The 14,033-nt window shown below is 59.7% G+C and overlaps 1 protein-coding gene across 14 annotated transcripts in view; it reads right to left on the bottom strand.

The window, feature by feature from the left end:
• The window catches only part of MEF2D (myocyte enhancer factor 2D), an 84,986-nt gene that overhangs the window by 50,877 nt on the left and 20,076 nt on the right, over nucleotides 1–14,033 (bottom strand). For 10 of the 14 annotated variants that reach the window (XM_065043286.1, XM_065043296.1, XM_065043294.1 and 7 more), the window contains exon 2: nucleotides 6,761–6,830. The exons of 2 other annotated variants lie outside the window; for them this stretch is intronic. The gene's annotated coding sequence lies outside the window, so the exon portion shown is untranslated. Of the gene's footprint in view, nucleotides 1–3,652; nucleotides 3,783–6,760; nucleotides 6,831–7,104; nucleotides 7,413–14,033 lie in introns of those variants that run through there. 2 more of the 14 variants (XM_065043287.1, XM_065043288.1) reach the window with 2 other exon arrangements.

Genomic DNA, 14,033 nt, shown 5'->3' with positions numbered 1-14,033 from the left:
GCGGCGCTGGGCTGCGGATCCGGCCCCGGCTCGTCAGGCGGCCCGAACGCAGCCAGACAGCTGCTTCTCAGCTGTTGCCGCTCACTCACAGACACACATTCGAGACACGGGTGCCCAAATCCTGCCCTCCCCGCTCCTCCGCACCAGCTGGGCCACCGAAAACAACGCCAAGCTGGCCACACCAAGATGGCACTGCCGGCTGCTCCGGATGGGGACGGTTCCACTTTGCAGGGCGAGGGGGACTCATCCGAACCTGCTCCCGTCCCATCCTGGGACCCAAAATCCAGGAACAGCGAGGAAAAACATGGTGCCACACGGGCTGGGGTCATGCGGACATCCCTGGGTCCACAGGGTACCCCGGGGCACCCCAGAGATCAGTGGGGTACCCCATGGACCACAGGGCACCCCAGAGATCAGTGGGGTACCCCAGGGACCACAGGGCACCCCAGAGATCAGTGGGGTACCCCAGGGACCATGGGAGCACCCCAGGGACCAATGGGGCACCCCAGGGACCAATGTGGTACCCCAGGGACACTGGGAGCACCCCAGGGACCAATGTGGCACCCCAGGGACACCAGGAGCATCCCAGGGACCAATGGGGCACCCCAAGGACACCAGGAGCATCCCAGCGACCACAGGAGCACCCCAGGGACCAATAGGGCACCCCAGGGACACCGGGAGCACCCCAGGGACCAATGGGGCACCCCAGGGACTACAGGGTACCCCAGGGACACCAGGAGCACCCCAGGGACCAATGGGGCACCCCAGGGACACCGGGAGCACCCCAAGGACCAACGGGGCACCCTAGGGTCTACGGGGTATCCCAGGGACACAGGGAGCACCCCAGAGACCAATGGGGCACCCCAGGGACACTGGGAGCACCCCAGGGACCAATGGGGCACCCCACGGACTACGGGGTACCCCAGGGACACAGGGAGCACCCCAGGGACACTGGGAGCACCCCAGGGACCAATAGGGCTCCTCACGGACCAATGGGGCACCCCAGGGACAGTGGGGCACCCTAGGGACTATGGGTACCTCAGGGGCTGCTCCGGATGGGGACGGTTCCACTTTGCAGGGCGACGGGGACTCATCCGAACCTGTTTCCATCCCAAAATCCAGGAACAGCGAGGAAAACCATCTGGTTTAAAAGTCGGGAGTTTGGGTTGGTTTGGGTTGGGTTGGGTTGGGTTGGGTTGGGTTGGGTTGGGTTGGTTGGTTGGTTGGTTTTTTAACAACCCCCCAGCCTGTGTTTTAGGAGGGAGGATTTGTGAGACAGGGGGTCCCCCAGAGTGATGGTGATTATGGGTTTTGGGGGTGCGGACGCTGCCCGTGTGCCCACCTTGAGCACCCCGGGCAAACCGGGCATCGCCGGCTGTGGCTGGAGCCAAGGGCCTGGCTGCGGGTCCAGCTTGGGCACAGCTGCAGGGGCATGAACACGGGACACGATCCCGCTTGGAAATGGGAAAATATTGGGGAAAACCCCCTACAAATAAGGCATTTTGCTCTGCAGACTTGAAAGAAAGGGGTGAGAGGGGAAGGGTGGGTTTAGAAGGCGCAAGTTCATGGGTAGAGATGCAAATGTTTCGGTTGAAACGTTTGGCTTCCACAAAAGAAATTAAACGCTGCCCATAGCAATGGCTTGGCCAAAAGGGCTGGAGGAGGAGGAGGAGGAGGAAGAGGGGGAAGAGGGGAAGAGGAAGAGGAAGAAGAAGAAGAGGAGGAAGAGGAAGAGGAAGAGGAAGAGGAAGAGGAAGAGGAAGAGGAAGAGGAAGAGGAAGAGGAGGAGGAGGAGGAGGAGGAGGAGGAGGAGGAGGAGGAGGAGGAGGAGGAGGAGGAGGAGGAGGAGGAGGAGGAGGAGGAGGAGGAGGAGGAGGAGGAGGAGGAGGAGGAGGAGGAGGAAGAGGAGGAGGAAGAGGAGGAGGAGGAGGAAGAGGAGGAGGAGGAGGAAGAGGAGGAAGAGGAGGAGGAAGAGGAGGAGGAGGAGGAGGAGGAGGAGGAGGAAGAGGAGGAGGAGGAGGAAGAGGAGGAGGAGGAGGAAGAGGAGGAAGAGGAGGAAGAGGAGGAGGAAGAGGAGGAGGAGGAGGAGGAGGAGGAGGAAGAGGAGGAGGAGGAGGAGGAGGAGGAGGAGGAGAAGGAGGAAGAGGAGGAAGAAAAGGAGGAGGAAGAGGAGGAAGAGGGAGAGGAGGAGGAAGAGAAGGAGGAAGAGGAGGAGAAGGAGGAAGAGGAGGAGAAGGAGGAAGAGGAGGAAGAAAAGGAGGAGGAGAAGGAGGAAGAGGAGGAGGAGAAGGAGGAAGAGGAGGAGGAGAAGGAGGAAGAGGAGGAGAAGGAGGAAGAGGAGGAAGAAAAGGAGGAGGAGAAGGAGGAAGAGGAGGAGGAGGAGGAGAAGGAGGAAGAGGAGGAGGAGGAGGAGGAGGAGGAGGAGAAGGAGGAAGAGGAGGAGGAAGGCATCGCTCCACATGCCACCCGCACCATTCACTTCCAAAAGCAGCACCCAGCACCAAACCTGCGTCCCCAAAACTCATCCCCAAACGGGGCCCCTGACAAGCAGGGGGGAGAAGCCGCTTTCCCCCCCCAAGAAACTGTTGAAGCGACGGGTTTAACCCCCAGAACAAGGTTTGTTCTCCAGCCCCAGTTGTATTCAAGATGAGGCAGCAAACGCGAGCGGTGTCTTAGGATGACGATGCCATCCTCCTTCCTACGCGTTTTGCACCTTAATTGTCACAGAAGTGGGTATTAAGAAGGAATAGGAGGAAGAGCCCCGCCGCTGCTCGGTGGGGAGATAACGGTACCCGGCTCGGAAACCGGCACCGAGCAGGACGGTGTTAAAAACCCCGGTACCGACCTCAAGAGGAACCGCAATAAACAGCAAACCCAGGGGCTGCTCCCGCTCGCTTTCCTGTTTGCTTGCGCAGATCCGGGCTGGGACGGCTCCGTCGCGGCCAGTCACCGACACCGACCCTCCACCCATCGCTGTCCCCACCGCGCGTCCCCAAAGGGTGTTTGATCCGCTGGGGACCATCCTGCACCTTCCTTCCTCCTCTATATTTTAAGAGGAGATAAGCCCGGCTCACCCATCGCTGCGCCACATCCTCCGTGCCTCAGTTTCCCCCTCTCTCCATCCTTCCAGCATGGGAACCCCCCTGTGCCGCCCCATCTCCCTCCCCGCCCGCAACGGGTCCTGATTTGGGGCGCTTTTGTGCTTTACCATGAACACAAAGGAAATGGGGGGTGGAATAAGGAGAGGGGCACTCACGTTGAAGACGAGGAGCAAAAAGGGGGTCTGGGCGAACACCCCCCCGGCGGAGCAGCGGCGGGCGGCGATAGATAAGGGTTCTAAATCGGGCACTGTAAGGCGATCGGGTGGGGGTGTGCCGGGCTGTTTGGCTCCAAACTCGGCAGCAACACCGCGGCGTCGCCCGCGTTTAAAATAGGAAGGAATGAGAAGGGGGAAAACATTATAACAAATAAAAAGAGAGAGAAGTGCACGCGTAGATTTAACAAGGAAAATATCCAGAGAAAAGGAGCTTGGAAAGGGGGGGGGGGAATAAAAGGAAACCCGGTTGGGCTGGCGAGGTTTAAAGCGACGCCTGTGTTAAAAAAAGAAGTGGCTAATTTTAACTCTGCAGTGGAAAGAGTGAGAGGTACTTACAGGAGCCGGGTGGCCGGGGTGGTTGTGTCCTTCTCCGTGGGTGCACGGAGCCGCTGTCACCACGAGGCCACCGGCCCCGCTGCCCCGAGCCCCGTTGGGCGGTAAAGGGCAGAGGCAGATGCGACGGCAGGAGGAGGAGGAGGAGGCTGAACGGTGCTCGGGGGGAAGGGAGCGGGCAGAGCCGACAGCTGCCGAAAGCGGCGCCCGGGCTCGTGTCCTCCCCGTCCGCAGCGCGGGGACACGGAGGGACGGGGACAGCGTGGTTAGGCGCCATCTCCACGCAGGCATTTCTAACCAAGTTGGCTTTTCCTCCAGGGAAAAAGGGCTTTGAAGATGGTTTCGCCCCACTTTGGTGGCCAAATGAGCTCAGCAGAGCTGGGGCCACCAGCGACCACCCGGCTCTGCCCGTGGCGACCTGCGGCAGCTCCTTGAGGGGACCATCCCCTCCCCAAAGCCGGGACCCACCTCTCCCAAAGCCAGAAAGGGGCACAAAGAGGGGGTTTGGTGAGCCCACCGGGTGGCTTCACAGTATCACAGTATGTTTGGGATTGGAAGGGACCTCAAAAGATCATCTAGACGGATGCAAACAGCGCAGTGCCGGGTGAGGTGCCACGGGCACGCCGAGAGCCCAGGAGCCGCAAACCCAGGTCTGCACCAGCGTTAATGCTTCCAAGATTCTAAAAGAAGCTGATGCAAGGCCTTAGGGGCAGAGGAGCAGACCTGCTGACCCACGGGCTCTCCACGGGCAGCTGGAAATCAACCTTGGGCTGCGCAATCGCATGGCGAGAGAAGAGCATTGGCGCAGGCCCCGCAGCTCGGTAACAGACACGTGATTTACCGAGCGAGATGATACGACCGTCTTCAGGCCATGAAAGAGTCGATTCAATTAAGGTCACAGTCCCTAGAAGGGTTTTCTGCAGCAGATGCGGTTGGGCAAAGAGAGTTTTTCCTGCTCTACCTCAAACGGGACCGGCTCGGGAACACAAAATGCCCATTGATCGCGGGCAGCGGTGCCGCACGTCGCAGGACGCGAGGACGTGGCTTCGCGGGGATTGAATCAGCCGGTGCTGGGCGTCGCACGCTTCCGAGGCTGGGTCGATGTCGCTCTTCTCATTGCTCAGCTCCTGGCGCTCGCAGGGTTTGGAAGCGGAGATGCTTTTCGAGATCTTCGTCCCCACGCCGCACGCCTTGATGCGCCGCTCCTTGGCGCGAGCGATTTCGCAGCTGCGGAGCCGGGGAACCGCTCCTCCCGTGCTCCGAACTCCGTGTTGGCACCGGCAGCGGCTTTGCAGGGTATCGCCGACCCACAAGACTAGAATTTGTGCGAGCCTAAAGATGAGCTGGTGCATCTGGTCAGCAGGAGGTTGATGGAGCTGAGCAGCCTGTCCCCAGCAGCGATTTGGGGATAATGTGTTTAATGAGGGATCCCGGCACATGATTAATGAGAGATCCCGCCACATGTTTAATGAGGGATCCCGCCACATGTTTAATGAGGGATCCCGGCACATGTTTAGTGAGGGATCCCGGCACATGTTTAACGAGGGATCCCGGTACATGTTTAATGAGGGATCCCGGCACATGTTTAATGAGGGATCCCGGCACATGTTTAATGAGGGATCCCGGCACATGTTTAACGAGGGATCCCGGCACATGTTTAACGAGGGATCCCGGCACATGTTTAATGAGGGATCCCGGTACATGTTTAATGAGGGATCCCGGTACATGTTTAAGGAGAGATCCTGCCACATGTTTAATGAGGGATCCCGGCACATGTTTAACGAGGGATCCCGGCACATGTTTAACGAGGGATCCCGGCACATGTTTAATGAGGGATCCCGGCACATGTTTAATGAGGGATCCCGGCACATGATTAATGAGGGATCCCGGCACATGTTTAGTGAGGGATCCCGGCACATGTTTAACGAGGGATCCCGGCACATGATTAACGAGAGATCCCGGCACATGATTAACGAGAGATCCCGGCACATGTTTAACGAGGGATCCCGGCACATGTTTAACGAGGGATCCCGGCACATGATTAACGAGAGATCCCGGCACATGATTAATGAGAGATCCCGGCACATGTTTAATGAGAGATCCCGGCATATGTTTAATGAGAGGTCCCGCCACAGTTTAATGAGAGATCCTGGCACTGCTGGGCCGGGGACGGGACACGCGGCGCATCGGGACGGGGACGCTCGGGATCGCGACGGGTCCTGCGCCCCATTCCCGGCCCGAGCTCCAGCCCAGCCAGCAGCAAACAGCCCTGTCCTTCTTACGCTCCATTTCATTATGCACCACACTAAAAAACCCCTCGGCTGGTATGAATTGACGCTCCAAGCGCGCAGACTGGAGCCGGTCCCAGCCCAGCGCCGCGCTTGGCCCAACCAGGACGGACCCGGCTGAGCCGTCCTGGCCCCGCTCTCCTCCCAAAACCAGCATCACCAAGGCTATTTCACCATGACACGCGCCCATGGAGCTGCTCTTGGTTTCCATCAGCATAACCAATGGCAAAATGAACCTCTTTGCGGAGGAAATGGCGAACGCTCTCTGCATCTTGCAGCGTCGAGCCTCTAAATCAATCACATGCCCCCTCCCCGGCATTAAAATGCCACCTCAGCCCAGCAAAACTGCCCGGTCAGCAGCAAGGAGAGCGCGCTCTCCTTTCGGGAGCTGGGGGCGGATTGTCTTTTAAACCTTTCCTTTTATTGATTTCAATAAATACATCGCGCAGAACCATAGAGCCCTCGTCAAACGGGCCCACGGCACCGCCTCAACCTCACTGCACACAAGTGAGATGCAAACGTTTACCGTAACAGCAATAAACCTGGACAAGGCGCCTTCTCCCAACAGGGAGCGCGAGGGACAAAACAACCTTGCGTTGGCCACAAGTCTCACCTATCCATGGAGACACTAAGGCAGGAAAACCCTCCTTTGCACCGACACCAAAAGAGCCCCAGAGCCCCAAATCGGTGCTGATGAGTCTGAGGGTCCAAAGTGCTGAGCTGCGCCCAGCCAGGGTGACCTGCACCCATGGGTGCGATGGAGACGCACGGCGAGCGCAAGGAGGAGGACAGCGAGAGGCCGAAGGGTGGGATTCCGCCCTACCTGCTACGCGGAGTCCTGCATCTTCTGCTCCGGCCCGAGGACGCGCTGCGGCCACCGCTGCTCTGTCAAACTGCAAAGGAGAACGAGCAGGGGTCAGTCTGAGGGGACACGGGCAGCGTGGGGCGGGGGGACCACGAGCCATGACCATGGGAAACATGGGGAGCGTCCTGGAGGTGGGGACGGGATACGGGAACCTGGGCGACCGCAATACGGGGGAAAAGCAGCAAGAGAGTTGCGCCCACGCTTCCATCTCAAGCTGAGGTCCCAAGAACAGGCCGGCCCGGCAGCGAGGCGTACAAGGTTTCGAGTGAATTTTGGGAGGCCTGAAGGGGAACGACACCCACCTGAGCGCTTGGGTGCTTTATCGGCCCAAACGGGCCCTTGTCAAGAGCAAACAGCCGCGCAAATGCAGCTGCTAAATTCATCTCATGTGCCACTCAGCGCCGGGAGACGATCGGCGGGTCCGGTGCTGGTTGTTCACGTACCGGCGGCAATCACCGTCCCTGTGCCCGCGAGAGAGATGAACGGCTCCTCCTCCCACTGAACAAAAGGGAAACTGAGGCCCGGAGGCCGGCACCCGGCTCTCCGAACGCGCCGTAAGCTCCCAGAGCCGAGCTGCGGCCTCAGCCCCGGCGCCTGAGACACAGCGAGGAATTGTGCTCGGCTTTCCGGCCTCCTCATCCTCCGCTTCAACCACAAAACCAGCCTTCCTCCCCCGGCCCCCCCGCCCCCGGCCAGCTCATTTCCTGACATTACAAAATTCAGGCTGAACAAAGCCGGAGCGAGGAGCGCGTGGCTCCGGAGGCGGCTGCACCCGCCCCTGCGACCCGGGGAGCATCGCGACACCCCAAAATAGCCACGGGCCAAGCAGCTTTCCAGCCTCATGTGAGCGCCGAACCTCGTGCCATGCGGGCTGGGGTGTGCGGACAGACCGGCCACAGTGCATCGGGACATTGGGATGAGGCTCTGTCACTTCCAAACGGGAGAGCAGTGGGGACAAGGATGGCAGCTCCAGTTGCTGCCCCAGTTAACACCCGGAGCAACCTGCTCCCCCCACTCTAGGACCAGCGCTTATCCCCCTTAATCCCAGAGTGTCAGGGGTTGAAGGGCCCTGGAAAGCTCACCCAGTGCAATCCCCCGGAGCAGGAACACCCAGATGAGGTTACACAGGAAGGTGTCCAGGCGGGTTGGAATGTCTGCACAGAAGGAGACTCCACAACCCCCCTGGGCAGCCTGGGCCAGGCTCTGCCACCCTCACCCCAACAAGTTGCTTCTCATCTTCCAGCGGAACCTCCTGTGTTGCAGTTTGCACCCGTTGCCCCTTGTCCTGTCCCTGGTTGTCACCAGAAGAGCCTGGCTCCATCCTCCTGACACTGCCCCTTTCCATCTTGATCCCCAGCAATGAGTCCCCCCTCAGGCTCCTCTTCTCCAGCTCCAGAGCGCCAGCTCCCTCAGCCTTGAGCCTCTATAATAAATGAGCATCCTGCAAAATGCCCAGCCACGCGGGGACAAGGACACCCACCGCAGAATCATCGCTCTGCGAGTGCTGCACTCCCACCGGGACATGGATGGCGCTGCCTGCCCTTCCACTTTTGCCTGGTTTGCGGCTCAGGGGGGGCCGCTCTGCAAACGAGCCCCCCCCACACACACCGGGCTGTAATTAGCGCAAAGCCACGTGTCACACGCAGCCAGTGGGACGGAGCGGCCGGTGGGTGCAGGGCCGCCCTCGCACCAAGGGGCTGCACAAGATGGGCGCCCACACCACGGATCCAGCCCCAGGGCTTCATGCCAAGTGGCTCCTGAAACCCGCGTCCTGGGGTACGAGCAGCTCACACCGGTCTGGACGTCGCGGCCCCGCACAGGGCTGGTGGCACAGCAGCCGCAGTCCCACCACCACCCCGGCACGGGGACCGCGGGCCAGGCGGCCAACGGGCAAACGCATCGCTCGGGTCCGATCCGCGCGGCCAAACGCCACCTGCCCCGGGGGGCTCAGGGCCAGCTCCACCGCCCCAAGGGGATGCGAGCAGGACAAACGGCCAAGCACGACCTCACGGGTCTGTACGCGGAGTTGTCCACATGCCGTAGCGCCAGGGCCGGTCCCGCCGTGCCGGGCACCGCTGGCACAGACCTCAGCACCGACGGCAACAGCCGCAGCTGGTTTTTCACTGTAGCCAACAGCCCCAAGCCATAGAACCAGTTGGGCTGCTCAGTGATGACCGGCCATCAGTGACAACAGTCCGTACGTCCTGCCCTTGGCCAACAACCCTTGGCCGGGTCACAGTCCCCAGACCATGACAACTCATGGCAATGCCCATTGGAACAGGCTGGAGTCGCCATCCTGGAGGGTTGGACAGACGGACATGACGTTCTAGCACATGGGGGTGGGTAACGCTTGGACTCCATGATCTTGAGAGGCTTTTCCAACCAAAATGATTCTAAGTATGGGGTTTCTCATAGAGGATACTTATTTCCATGCACCTTAATATCCACGCTATTACAATTAATATCTTTACCTTTGTACCCAACAGGGTTGAGATGCAAGGGAAAGGCGCTGGGTTGTGCCACCACCAAGGGACCCCACGAAGCCCCCGGCTCGTCCCCGTGGCATCGCCCGCATTCAAAGCCTTTCTGGTTTCAATGCTGCCCAGGGAAGGGGAAAAGTGTCACGTTTTCAACATGCTCTGTTGTTTTATAAACTGCGGGGGAAAAAAACCACATAGGGGAGGGATGGAGGCAGCAAAGGGCAGTGAATTCCCCTTTCTAAGAGAAAACAAGGAGGGGAGGAAAAGGGACAATCTTTTCGTCCAGCTTTCAGTCAGAAATGCTGAGCAGATGCTAAAATTGTTCCTGTTTGAAAAGCAAAGCGACAAGCAGAAACGCCTCGGGGTGCGATCTGCCCCGAGAGCAGCGGGGAAACGGCCCTGAAGTGGGGGGGACCTGCTGGGAACCCCCGTTTTGAAACTGATGGAGTTGGCTGGTGCAAGCTGCCGTGCAAAGGCTGGTGGAGCTGCCCGGGATCCGCAGATGAGCGGGGAAGGATCCCCAGGAGGAGCAGGGAAAGGTCCCCAGACTGAGCAGGGAAAGGTCCCGAGGATGAGCAGGGAAGGATCCTGAGGATGAGTAGGGATGGATCTCAAGGATGAGCAGGGAAAGGTCCTGAGGATGAGCAGGGAAGGATCCTGAGGATGAGTAGGGATGGATCTCAAGGATGAGCAGGGAAAGATTCCAAGGATGAGCAGGGAAGGATCCTTAGGATCCTGAGGATGAGAAGGGAAGGATCCCCAGGATGAGCAGGGAAAGGTCCCGAGGATGAGGAGGAAAGGATCCTGAGGATGAGCAGGGAAGGATCCTTAGGATGTGCAGGGAAGGATCCTTAGGATGTGCAGGGAAAGATTCCAAGGATGAGAAGGGAAGGATCCCGAGGATGAGGCGGGAAGGATTCCAAGGATGAGGAGGGAAAGGTCCCGAGGATGAGCAGGGAAGGATCCCAAGGATGTACAGGAAAGGATCCTTAGGATGAGCAGGGGAAGATCCCGAGGATGAGCAGAGATGGATCCCGAGGATGAGGGGGGAAGGATCCCAAGGAAGAGCAGGGAAGGATCCTGAGGATGAGCAGGAAAGGATCCCCAGGATGAGCAGGAAAGGATCCCCAGGATGAGCAGGGATGGATCCCGAGGATGAGCAGGGAAAGATTACAAGGATGAGAAGGGAAAGATCCCAAGGATGAGAAGGGAAAGATCCCAAGGATGAGCAGGGAAAGATCCCAAGGATGAGCAGGGAAAGATCCCAAGGATGTGCAGGGAAGGATCCTTAGGATGAGCAGGGAAGGATCCCAAGGAAGAGCAGGGAAGGATCCTGAGGATGAGCAGGGTAGTATCCCAAACATATACCCACCCATATCTATATCTAATCTATATCTATATCTATATCTATATCTATATCTATATCTATATCTATATCTATATCTATATCTATATCTATATCTATATCTACATCTACATCTATATCTACATCTATATCTACATCTATATCTACATCTATGCACCCTCAACTACCCTCAACTCCATCATATATACGTGTAATACCCCAAATAAATAACCTCCTTGAGCTGGCAGCGCGTCTCAGGCAAAACCCGTCCTCGCCCTGCGCAGGAGGCTGGAGGCCGTTAAATCACTCAGCCCCGTCATTAGATCCATCACCAGCCAATTAAGCCGCCGGCATGAGCTCGCCTGGCACAGCAAAGCTGGATCGGGTCGGGGGCCGGTGTCCACGGTGTCCCCATAGGGATCCAAACACATAGGGGGTGAAATTGGGGGGATCGTCCATTCTGGGGGTCCCCCGGGGCTGAAGTGCAGCCGAAGGGGCCCAGACGGAGGCACAGATTGCGGAGGGGAAGAGCAGCCGACCGCAATCTCTCCTTCCCCTTTTGCCACGTTTCCTCCAGCAACGGGCTCAGGGCCGCAAACATTCGGGTGCCAAACCCAAACTTCCCCCCCCAGACTCCCAAGCCAGCTCATGGAGCCCCCACTCCAAACTGGGGCGAGCCCAGTTCCCGCGGCTGTGCCATACTGGTCTTGGGAGGCCCCACTAACAGCAGGATCAGCCTCAGCATTAGCCAAAATTCCCCATTTCTCCAGCCCATGAAACTAAAACAACTCAGGCCCGGCCCCCAACTCGCACCGGCCACCGGAAACATCCCCAGGGCTTAATTAGGTCTGATGAGTCTTTTATGTTTGGGTTTCCTCCGGCTTGGGAAGGGACAAGCTGGGGAAGATCCCACAGCAGAGGGGAGCGCGGGGCAGGACGGGCCAGCGGGTCGATGGTGGCTCCAGAGCACCCGTTATGCCAGATCCTGCACCCCCGGCAGCCGCCGGCACAGCGACCGCGGCACGGACAGGGAGACGGGAGGCAGGCGAGAGGGAACCAGGACAGAGAAACCCACCCCGGGGGCGGCAGGTGCTCGGCTGCCTGGGACAACAGCACAGGGACGGGCGATGGCATGGGAGTGATGGCACCAGGGCGATGGCATGGGAGTGATGGCACCAGAGCGATGGCATGAAAGCGATGGCACGAGAGTGATGGCATGGGAGTGATGGCACAAGAGTAATGGCATGGGAGTGATGGCACTGGAGCGATGGCAATGGAGCGATGGCATGAAAGCGATGGCACGAGAGTGATGGCATGGGAGTGATGGCACAAGAGTAATGGCATGGGAGTGATGGCACTGGAGCGATGGCAATGGAGCGATGGCATGAAGGCGATGGCACGAGAGTGATGGCATGGGAGTGATGGCACGAGAGTGATGGCATGGGAGTGATGGCACTGGAGCGATGGCAATGGAGCGATGGCATGAAAGCGATGGCACAAGAGTGATGGCATGGGAGCAATGGCATGAAAGCAATGGCACAAGAGTGATGGCACAGGAGTGATGACATGAAAGCAATGGCACGAGAGTGACGGCACAGGAGCGATGGCACAAGAGAGATGGCATGAAAGCAATGGCACGGGAGCAGTGGCATGGGAGTGATGGCACAAGAGCGATGGCATGAAAGCAATGGAACAAGAGCGATGGCACCAGAGCTGAGAATGATGGCACACACCAGCCGTGCCGGGGCCATGTCCACGCCGTGCAGAAGGTGCAACCACCACGGGTGCCTCTCCCAAGCCTGCGTGGGCGGGTTGACAGTGCCCCCAGCTCAACGCAGGGTGGGAAGCACGGGGGCTGTCCCCAGCTCCTCCAGGTCACCCAGCACAGGCTCCCTGTCCAAATCCAGCCCCAGTGGCCGCTCTCCATCCCCTCCACGCTCCAGGGAAGGTCACAGTGACCAAACGTGTGGCACAGGCACTGCCGTAGCTGTTGCGACAGCGGCCACCGGCCCTGCCAGGCGTGGGGGACGCGGAGCGGGTGCCGGGGGGGGTGGTGTGCGCCTGTGCGACCGTTGGAGCCGCCGAGTTTCGCTCTCGCCGGCTGAGTTCCCCTTGGGCGGTAGAGATGCAGAACCGAAACCTCCAGCTGGCTGGACGCAGGCGGGGGGCACGGGAGGGCTGGGGCCAGCACGGGGTTTGGGGTGAAGCCACGTACCCCACCATGCCGGTGACCAAGGGACAGCGGGAGGTCCCGGGGAAGCGTGGGCTGAGGGATGGACACGTGTCTCGCAGCACCCACAACGCTCCTGCCCTCTCTGCACAGCTGGGTCTCCTTGCACCCTGCACATCTGGCGGGAGGACAAACACCCCTGGGCATGTGGGTGCCAACACCTGGGCAGGCTCTGCTTTGCACGTCCCCCTCTCCGAGAGCCCATCGGGGCTGATACTGCCCCAGGACGTCCCCACGGCCCCACAGGCTGGTCCTGCTGCCTGGCAGCACTGCCAGAGCAGGGAAACTGAGGCACGGGAGGGGAAGCAAACAGCAGAGCTGGGAACACAACATCCCCACCCTGATCCCGAATCCTCCGCCTGAGCAAGCCCCTCACCTCCCTCCTCATCCCATCCTACTCACCAGCACCATGAGGACCCAGAGCCTAAACTAGCCCCAAAACACCCAAAGCCATCGCAGGGGCTGCTGTGAGAGCCCAGGGACACCACGGTGTGGGTGCCCCGCACCCCGAGCACCCAGCTATCACCCTTGCCCAGCCATGGAGGCGAAGCTTCGTGCCACATTGCCACCTGCTGGGACCAGCCCCGGGGCCCGACAGTGACAACCAACCCAGCCACAGCGTCCCCAATGTCCCCTGCAGAGACAGCAGAGCTCTGCGGGTGCCGCGCAGGCACCGGGCGGGTGAGCAGCCGCCACTGGCTTTTCTTCATTAACTTTTAACCGACAGCACAGCAGCCCGGGACGGCACATGTGCAAACCCACCCCAGACGTGCCAAGAGGGGCTGCGGGTGCCCCCGCACCGCTCAGATCCCCTGGGTCCCATCAGGGCATCGCGAGGCCCCGGTGCCACTGCAGGGATGCAGGAGGCTCCATAGATCTGCAATTCCAGCTCCTGCCGGCATTGCCAAGGCAGAGCCGAGGAGGCACCATCAGCCGGTTTGCCCCCCACACTCCCCCCATGTCCCACTGACTCCAGCACAGACCTGATTCTTGCTCGACTTTCAAGCCGCGCTTCTCTCTATAGCATGGGGAGGATGGACCCTCTGCCGCTGCTTTGCAGCCGCTTCACATCCATGTAAAACCACACTCTGGGCACGAGGGGCTGCGAATCACACCGGCACACACCGGTGATTTATCACCAACGCTCCACGGCCGCTGACTGACACAACTGCCCCC

The sequence above is a fragment of the Columba livia genome, chromosome 28, assembly GCF_036013475.1.
Source record: "Columba livia isolate bColLiv1 breed racing homer chromosome 28, bColLiv1.pat.W.v2, whole genome shotgun sequence".
Taxonomy (NCBI): domain Eukaryota; kingdom Metazoa; phylum Chordata; class Aves; order Columbiformes; family Columbidae; genus Columba; species Columba livia.
This window is presented reverse-complemented; position numbering and strand designations above follow the sequence as displayed.